Below are 9737 nucleotides of genomic sequence, written 5' to 3' on the forward strand. Positions count from 1 at the left end.
AAATACAGATCTTTTCAGGTCATTGTATTAGATATGCAGGAAGACTTTCTTCTCCCAGGGGTTAATGAATCTCAAACAATTGAGAAATCTCACATGTAGAAATCCCTTAAGCAAGCAAATGTTTTAGGAGCCGTAAGACCTTCAACATCTTGAAAAACAAAACCCACTCTGGAAATAGGGATTCACTCTGATTTCAGGAGCTCCTGAGCCTTTCTGCAGCCTCTGACAAACCACTTAACAGTCCTGCTGGGTCAAATGTGGAGGAAAAAACTCCTACGGTACTTTGTAGGATCCCAGGCAGATGACTATCAATATGCTCTTATAAAAGAAGCTTTGATGCTTTTGTATCATGTGTCATTATGTTTAAGCTCAACTGCTATCACTGCCAAAGGAAAAATAAGTAATCTCTTAATGGGAGATGGAATGGCAGTTCCAGTTTGCTGTGGTACTTTTTATTCCTGACTATACATTGCAGTCATTTAATCTTTCCCAAATGGGTGCTTTGATAGACGTATAAAGATTACTTTTTATAGTTCTAAATATTCTACTTCTTTATTTACAGCTTCAAATAACTTTTTTATTGGCTTGTCAGATAGCAAAAGGCTAAGTAAGGTACTCAAGGGGGGGTAATAATCTCAACCAAAGAGAATGCAATGTAGAGGGGAGACAGTTACATTTACTAGACAAGCCTATGGTGTATCACAAAGATTTAGTTCATATTATAGACATAACTGCAGAACAATTCCAAATAACACCCTAAAAGAGGTGTATCTGAGAATCCAAGCACTTGTTCTGAGACATTTTTTAATTAAAATCACATGTTTAAATACTTTCATTTTAGTAATCTGAACATTGTGCTTGGTGTGAGCGCTGGGAAGTTTAGCAAAATTACTAGACCACAGACAGTGCTCAGATTAATTTATTAGGCTGAGAAAACCTGACAGTTATTTGTCTCCAGACAAATTGTCTGACAAGATGATGTGCTGATGACTCTCTATTTTCTGTAAATTCTGCAATTTTTCATTCTGTGATTGAACAGAAAGAGAAAGACAAATGACCTTGTTAAAATCAGTGCTCCCCAAAGTAAAAGAAGCCTTTGATTTGGTCAAGATCTTCCCTTGTTATCTGGCATTTACATGTGAAGGCTGTTGAAACTTCATTGTACATCAATTTTTGAGCAGCAGAAAGAGAAACAGGAAATGGATCTGTGGAGGCTGCAGGGCCTTCTCACACGGGGCTTTTGTCACATGCATTTCTTCCACAGATCCATTCTTGTTAATTAAATTTAATCTTGTTAATAGTAAGTTTCAGATTATTATGATCTAATTATCCATCTGTGTGCTGGGGAGTATATGGGGAAAGTGTAGTACTCAGATTTGCTCACATTCACAATCTATACTGCTGTGAACAAGTAATAGATCTAACACATTAAAAATGTGGCTTCTGTGCCAGAGAATTAATACTAGATAAAAGAAAGAAGTGGTAGAGGGAGAGAAGAAGATGCCGTGGGAAGTGGGCAGCCTTGCTGCTGCAACCATAGTGTGTGACAAAGAAACTCATGGCAAAGTGCTGGAGCTGTGGGAGGGCACTACGCTTCCTCACTGCCCTCTTCTCTTCAAGGAATCTATGGCTTTAGGACCACAGAAAATACTGCAGTTGAATGTCAGTGTTGGTAGCACTGCTTGATTTGAGGGATGCTTCACTGGAGTGTTTTATTGGTTTTTAGCAAGAATTAATCAAGTAATGTGCCAAGAGCACACCAAGCCTATCCTGCTGGTGTCCATGTAGAGGTGATTTATTTTTTTTTTTTAGTTACTGATTTTAGAACTGCTTTAGGGTAGGAGGTAAGGAAATGTAATCTGTGCAGCTGATTCTCACAGTTGTATCTGTCTTCATTTGATTTAGGGCCTGGCCTGGCTGATGCAGAACTCTATGACAGGAGGGTTTCTCCCTCTCTCCCTGCCTACTGACATATAGGGTGCCTTCCCTGGCCACCCTTACCACATCAGGGAATGGTTCGCTCTTCCCATGTGATGCCCAGGGCTGGGTGGATGGTGGGTACTCTTCAAGCCTTTTCCCAAACCCTAAGGGAGATCCCAGCAGGAACCTGACCAGAAGCCAGAGCAGGAGGTCCTCAAGCCCACTGCCCCATGCTGCTTACACCCAGGAGGGTGCAAAGAAGGGCTTGGCTGGGAGGGCTGGGTACACCAGAGGAGGCTGAAATGGGACCAGTTTCCATGAGCGGAAATGCTGGTCATCACCTGTCATGGGTTTCTGTACCTCTAACCCAGAAGACCACACAAGTTTCCATTCACTCCTCAACAGGCAAGACTTAGCAGCACAAGGCTGCTGCAGGACAAGGGTTTAAGACAGTGAAGACCTATTTTTTTACAGGCTTACATTTCAAAACTTCTAAGGTTTTATATAGCAGGGTAGTTTTTTCTGTCAAGACTAATCCAGGCCAATGCCACGCCATAATCTCCTAATTATACTATGCAGTAGGATCAGTCTTTCTAATCCCTAATTATATCTTTGCTTGGAAAATGTTTTGTCTCACTTCTGTCTCTTCTATACAATCTCCACCTGCCAGAAGGATCCTAAGAGCTGCTAGTAGTAATTAACAGGTAGATCTCAGCAGTTTCTCAGAAGGAAATTGCAAATTGTCATCTAAAAGTAATCCAGTCATCTTAAAACTGTTCATAAATATAACCCAGATAGTTATTTCTAGGAAAAAAACAACCAAACAAATCCATGATTAATTGTTAGTGACAATTCTCCCCACTGCAGAGGGGAGCTAGCTCTTAAACCCACTCTTCCAGTTTGCACCACTGAAAACCACTCACCTCTAGGCATCAGGGACTCACATCTACTCCAAAAGAAACCTCACCCAGTAAGGAGCGTTTACCCAAGGAGCAGTGATTACCCCACTGTTCAGGAAGTCATCCGCAAACAAGACATGATTTATTGGTCAATTAGACACAGCCACAACATTTTGGGTCAGCATGATAGCCTTACAGAGCCTTGTCGTTCACCCAGCACAACGGGGGCACAGCTGCTTTCTGAGGGAGGGCTTGGCTGGCATCCTCCTCTCCAGCTTTTCTCCATGACCCTCTCTCCTTTATCCTCACAGAGGCTTTTATTCACACGATTTTCTGGGTTTCCTCATGGAGGGGAGAAGAGCTGGAGGAACAACTGTCTCTCCCAAGGCATTTGGCCAATATATATTGGCATATATATCTGCCTCAACTCCCCTGCCCACTCCCAGGAAGTCTCCACTGATCCTAAATGGCAGGTGTAGGTTTAAATTTCCTTTATTTTGCTATCTTTTCCACCTGCTATGTGAGGTATTATTGGTAAAAGATAAATTTGGATGTGTAGGAACATATCTGTGTATGGACCCTCTCCTTATTTTTGTTCTTATAAATGCAAGGAAAAAAAAAACTTTTTGCTTTTGCTCAGATGGGATGGTTTATGTGGACAAATCTTTTTCGATCAAAAAGAAACACCTGCAAAATTCACCTATTGCCCATTCCTCTTTTATCTTTGTTTCTTTTATCAACATTTTGGTTCAGCTACTTAACTGAAAAGGTAATCACTAATTTTCTCAGCTAGTTCATAATGCTGGGATGAGGCTGCCTCCCTGTTCAGAATGATAATGGCAGTGCAGGGGTTGGTTTAGTGACCTGTGAAAAGTCTGCAGTGACAATAGTACCTGGTCCTTCTTAAGTCCCATATGGCTTTCACAAAATGAAATAAACCAGTGGTCTTTGGATCCAGCCCTACCATTCTAGCAGCTGGTAGAAGCTGCTTGATAATACCGCATCAGGATTCAGAGATTTAATAACAAATACTATGTGGAAAAGATGCAGAATTAATCTCCCATTATTCAAAGTGGAAGCAGTAGATATTGTAAGAGGACCATTAAAGGGTGAAAGGTTAAAGAAGCTGATCCAGTATGGTACCAGTAGGGCTTGGGGACAGGTCTGAAAGCAGCATTAGTTCAAAATGCTTTAGAAAACCAGAAACAGATCATGAAGAGTTTGGGGTATAGAGGTGGGAGGCATTTGGTGAGAAAAACCAAGTTTGCTTTCTTGGAAATCAAAAAGAAAGAGCAGGAGTGGTGCTAATGAGGGAGCTGGGAGCTCAGCGTTCACTTCTCTCTCCTCCCTCGGACAGGCACAGGGTGCTGAGCTGTCTGCACAGTCACTAAGCTCCCTCTTTTATTAACTAATGCCTTAGCACATTAAAAACAGTGTGATTTAAATTTTAGCCTCAGCTGAGTTTGTCCCTGCATTGTTCAGTAGGCAGTTAGTCCATCTTTTCCCTTTTGGAGGTGACCATGAAAATGCCCCAATGTTCACCATGACTGAGAAAACCCAAACACTGGAAAATCTCAAGTTGGGTCCCCAAAACAAACACATCTGGCAGTGCGTCAGTGTTACGGGAGAGAACAAACATAGTGGCATCAGCCAGGAAGGGCTGTCCTTCCAGATGTCTTTTGCAATGGTGAATGTTCATGAGAAGTGACTCATGAGCTCAGTCGTTGCAAACGTGTCTCAGATCTGTGACGGGTATTTTGGATACCCACAGACATGCTGCATAATCTGGTGGTTTCAGTGGAATATATTGTTGAGCCACAGGCACCAAGGCAGGCACAGATTCTTTTGTTCACACATCTCCGATGGCATGGGCAAGTCTGAGATCTCTTCCCCAAACTGGTAGGCAGCAGGCAAAGGCTGCTGGCAATTGTAAAACTGGCATGTTTGCTTCGAAGAGCAGGAAAACACAATTTTGTGAAGCCCTCAGGCTTCGAGTCCCTCTGGCAGAGCACAAGACTTGTGGTGCTCCCCATGTGCCGTGCTCTATGTTTGTAGGACGGGTGAGGAGATCCTTTCCCAAGTGCCATCAGAGAGAGACAGTCACTGTCAGTCTTGTGTGAGCAATGCCCACATAAGCTGGTGGTGTCTGTGGTGGAGGGAAGTGCTGCTCCGGCACTGCCATCACTGTGTCACTGCTCTTTGATGGGTCTGCCTCTTGCATGTCCGCTCCTCACTCTCTGTGGAATGCAAGAAACTCATGAGGGAGGATGGGAGCTCTTGGAGTTTGTAAAGACTTCAAGGAAAGAAAGATAAGCAAGAAGACCTTCAATGTTCACTGTTTTTTTTTTTTGCAGGGAGAGAGCTGTCTTTCAGCTGGGCTCAGGGTTACTTTATCAGCTAGAGACATGTTACAGAGGAATTGCCACCTCTTTGGAGGTAGGGTCGCTGTGAGATGCAAACAGCCCCTGTGCTTGATGCTATAAAGTGAATTAATACTACTGTCCTGGTTTTGGCTAGGATAGAGTTAATTTCCTTCCCATTAGCTGGTGCAGTGCTGTGTTTTGGCTTCAGTCTGAGAACAATGCTGATAACACACTGATGTTTTAGTTGTTGCTAAGTAATGCTTACCCTGATCGGGGACTTTTCAGTCTCATGCTCTGCCAGTGAGCAGGGGCACAAGAAGCTGAGAGGAAGCAGAGACAGGACACCTGGCCCAAACTAGCCAAAGGGGTATTCCATACCACAGCTCACCATGCCCAGTATATAAACTGAGAGGAGTCACCCAGAAGGGCAGATCGCTGCTTAGGTTGGGCTGGGTATTGGTCAGCAGGTTGTGAGTAATTTTATTGTGCACCACTTGTGTTTCCTGTTTTTTTCCCTTTCCCCTTTTGGTTTTTATACTCTCCCCCATTGTTATTTCCATTATTAGTAGTAGTTGTAGTATATTGTACTTTAGTTATTAAACTGTTCTTATCTAAACCTGTGGGTTTTACATTATTTTAATTCTCCTCCCCACTCCTCCTGGGGAGGGGGGAAGGAGGAGTGTGAGTGAATAGCTGTGTGGTGCTGGTGCTGAGTTACCAGCTGGGTTTAAACCACAACTGCCCAGGACAGTTTGTACAAGCAGAGCAGGATTTCTGGCACAGCAATTGCCCTAAAACTCTGGAATTCCTAATTACCATCACAACCCTCTCATTGCATGACTGGTACTTGGTATATGACACAGTATTAATTGTGTGTTTCAGTTCGGAAGTTGCAACTAATTACTGTTGTCCTGACAAGGCTTCTGTACTTCCTTCTGTTCACACACACAGGGTTAGTAGGAGCACATCAAAGATCTGTTCAAGACAGTCATTCAAGAAGTATAAAATTGAAACAAATCTTAGGCAGGTGATGCCAACAAAAGGCTGAGGGCCAGCTGGAAGTACATCCCCATGTCACAGTACAAGAGTGAAATTCATACATGCTTTTGTCAGGTAAAAAGAGCAGATTTCAGCACCCTGACTGATTAACCTTGCACTTTCCCTGGCATCAGACTCACCTTGAAGGCTTATCTAGTGAAATATGAATATGAATAATACTCCTTCCAACCAGCTAATTTCATCACTTTTAAAGAGGAACAGCAGCAGAGGCTCCTTCAGGAAGGAGTGTGGCAGCTGGTATACGCCCGCATGCAGCAGCTCAGTGATGGCCAGAGGCCTTGGGGATGTTAGCACTCTGCTCTGAGTCACTGCTCCTGGCAGCACCCCACTGTCACGGGCTCCTCCATGCTGAACACTGCCTCACACGCCTCTGGAGTTACCCAGCCGTCAGGCAACTAAGGTTATGGGCCTCTTGATGCTCTGGTCACTGTCAGCAAGAGCAAGGAGCACCCAAGACGTGCCTGCAAAGCAAGCATAGCATTCCTGTCGAGTACCTGTTACTTGGTGAGTCTGGTACATGCCTGTTTTGCTGCAGGAATGGCAATGTGTGCCACAGCCTCGCTACTTGAGACCCAAACCTCCCATTTAGTCTAAACATGTCCACAGCTGCCCATGGCATCTACCAACATCCTGCTTCAGGTTCATGCCAGGGATGCTGCTCACAGCCACCAAGGCCATGAATCACCAGGGAGCGAGTGAGCAGGCTGGCTGCCTTCAAAGCACAGTACCCTCTCCTGAGGTTTTGGGGGTTGTGTTCTTTTCCTTTTAGTATCCATTTTTTCTGTGAGCCCAGCTAGTGCAGCTGAACGGGCTGTACAGGCAGAGGCAAGATGTTGTACAAATCTGTTTCAGGGCAGTTTAAGAGGCAGAGTAACAGCAAGGTGCTTTAGTCTGAACATAGCCCTACCACTCCCTTCCCTCCATCAACCTCTTAGTTGTTAATATTAATTATTTAATGCTTAATTAATAAATGATATTCTACCTCTGCAGGTAACATACTGTGAGACTTTCAGAAAATCATTCTGTACCCCCATGTGCGATCTTTACGCAGGAAAGAAGTCTGACCTCCTTTAAGTGTTTCATAAACTGAGAGCAGTAAGAATGGTTTTCCCTTAGAAGCTGTTTTCCCTGTCTCAAGCAAGAATTTCCCGATATTTATTTCTGCTTTTCATCTTTAAAAAATGGTTTAAAATACTAGCAGTAAGAAATGCCATTGTAGAAACAAATGGTACATAGTCTCCAACTTGTGACAGTCTGGGGTAATCTCAGTCACAGTATTGCACATGCATTAGTACACACATAAAATGAAAATAATATTTTAGAGGAGAACATATTCCATGTCACTCCCCCACAAGAGTATTTCAGAGGGTAAGAGAGACCTGCAGCTGTTTGGAAAGTATTAGTTGCATTGCAGAGTGAGCCAATATGAAGTGACATATATTTTTCCAAGTAAATCTGAGTACAGGACAAGATCTTACACTTTACTGATGCTCTGGGGATACTTGTGCAGAAAGTGAGATGACAGCAAGCAGCTTCCTACACCATCTGCCCTGGTGCAGAACTGGCAGCACCCACTGATGTTACCTGACAACAAGGTGCCTGAACCACTGGCTGCTCCCTTGTTCTGATGGCATGAGCGGCCAGTGTGTTGCTGCTGTGAGCAATGCCATATACCAGCCACAGTGTTAGAATCATAGAATCACAGAATAATTTGGGTTGGAAGAGACCTTAAAGATCATCCAGTTCCAACCTCCCTGACACGGGCAGGGACATCTCCCACTAGACCAGATTTCTCAAAGCCCCATGAGCCTGGCCTTGCACACTGCCGGGGATGGAGCAGCTACAGCCTCTCTGGGCAATCTTTTCCAGTGCCTCACCACCCTCACAGTAAAGAATTTCTTACAAATATCTAATCTAAATCTGTTTTCTTTCAGTTTAAAGCCATTCTCCTTTTCCTATCACTACATGCCTCTGTAAAAAGTCCCTCTCCAGATTTCCTGTAGGCCCTCCTTTAGATACTGGAAGACTGTTATAAGGTCTCCCCTGACCCTTCTCTTCTCCAGGCTGAAAAAGACCAACTCTCTCATACTCCAAACATCTAATAATCTTCATGGCCCTCCTCTTCACTCCCTCAAGCAGTTCCACATCCCTCTTGTATTGGGGGCCCCAGAGCTGAATGCAGTACTCCAGGTGGGTTCTCATGAGAGAAGAGTAGAAGCGAATCACCTCCCTCAACCTGCTGGCCATGCTCCTTTTGATGCATAAAAAACCCGACACTCCGCACTTTCAGGGTGCTGTGTACTCCTTGACAAATGTTCACTGCGCTCCATGGAGTGGGCAGCAAGTTCACAGCAAGGATCCCACAGCACAGGACTCAGGCTCTGCTTAAGAAGCAGCTGTATTAAATAAACCATGAGCTTGTCTGACACTTGGCACCAGGCCTGATACACACGGAGCTGATTTATGCAGCTAATGCCCTCCTGGGGCAGAGTAGCTGCTCCCTGCCCTCTGGCCAGAGGGATGCTCACTTGCAGCTGCTCTGCTCTTTGGAGCGGGATGAACTCTGGCCGCAGCCTCCCTGGTGGGGCTGCCACTGACCTCAGGCTGTGTGCGTTTGGGCTGCACGCACAGCACAGAACAGCCCTGCCCAACCCCACACTCACAGCGTAAACTGAATTAGGTCATTTCAGCTGGAGAGCATCCACAAGGCTGTCTCTGTATCAAAGGATCAGCAGAACGTTAAGTGTCTCGGGGAATAAGAAATCCAAACATACATACATATATACATGCATACATTCACACATGTATGTGTAAATATGTATGGGTTTGGTTTCTTCTATACACGTATATATCTGAATATATATTATATAATATATATATGCCTAAATACTGCATACATCGGATAGTGATGTGAGTAGCCTGAAGTTTTTGGTCTATTAGACAGCAGCCAGCGTCTATCTGACTTTAATGAGTATTTGTTAATACATGTGTATTAAATGAATGCTGACTGAGTCAAATACAAATGATCATATCAGTAATATATTCAGCAGATAAACCGAACTCCTCAGCTAAATACACTGCTCTCCTCTAGCTGGCATTTTCACCCTCCAAGCCTAGAAAACAATCCTGCTACAATCATCACAGGTTACTAGCTACAAACAGGGACTGGAGTCACAGGGATGATTTAGGCTGCTGTTACACCCTGTTACTTATTTAACTTTTCAGCTAGCATTTGTAACACCCCAGTTACACAGGGGACCTAGAAGAGGCAGGTACCTCCCTGCAAGATGAAAAGCCAGTTCAGGGAGTGCAGCCTGCCCCAGGCAGCTGTTGGGGAAACTGCTGGGGAGGGCAGAGAGCAGGCCTGCTTCCACGAGGGCTTAAACACTCTTTGCAAATATTCTTTCTAATCTCATTAAAAAAAAAAACAAAAAAAAACCCCAAAAAAACCAAACCAACCAACCAACCAACCAAAACCAACAAAAACCAAAACCAA

Source organism: Lathamus discolor, chromosome 2, assembly GCF_037157495.1.
Source record: "Lathamus discolor isolate bLatDis1 chromosome 2, bLatDis1.hap1, whole genome shotgun sequence".
Classification (NCBI taxonomy): Eukaryota; Metazoa; Chordata; class Aves; order Psittaciformes; family Psittacidae; genus Lathamus; species Lathamus discolor.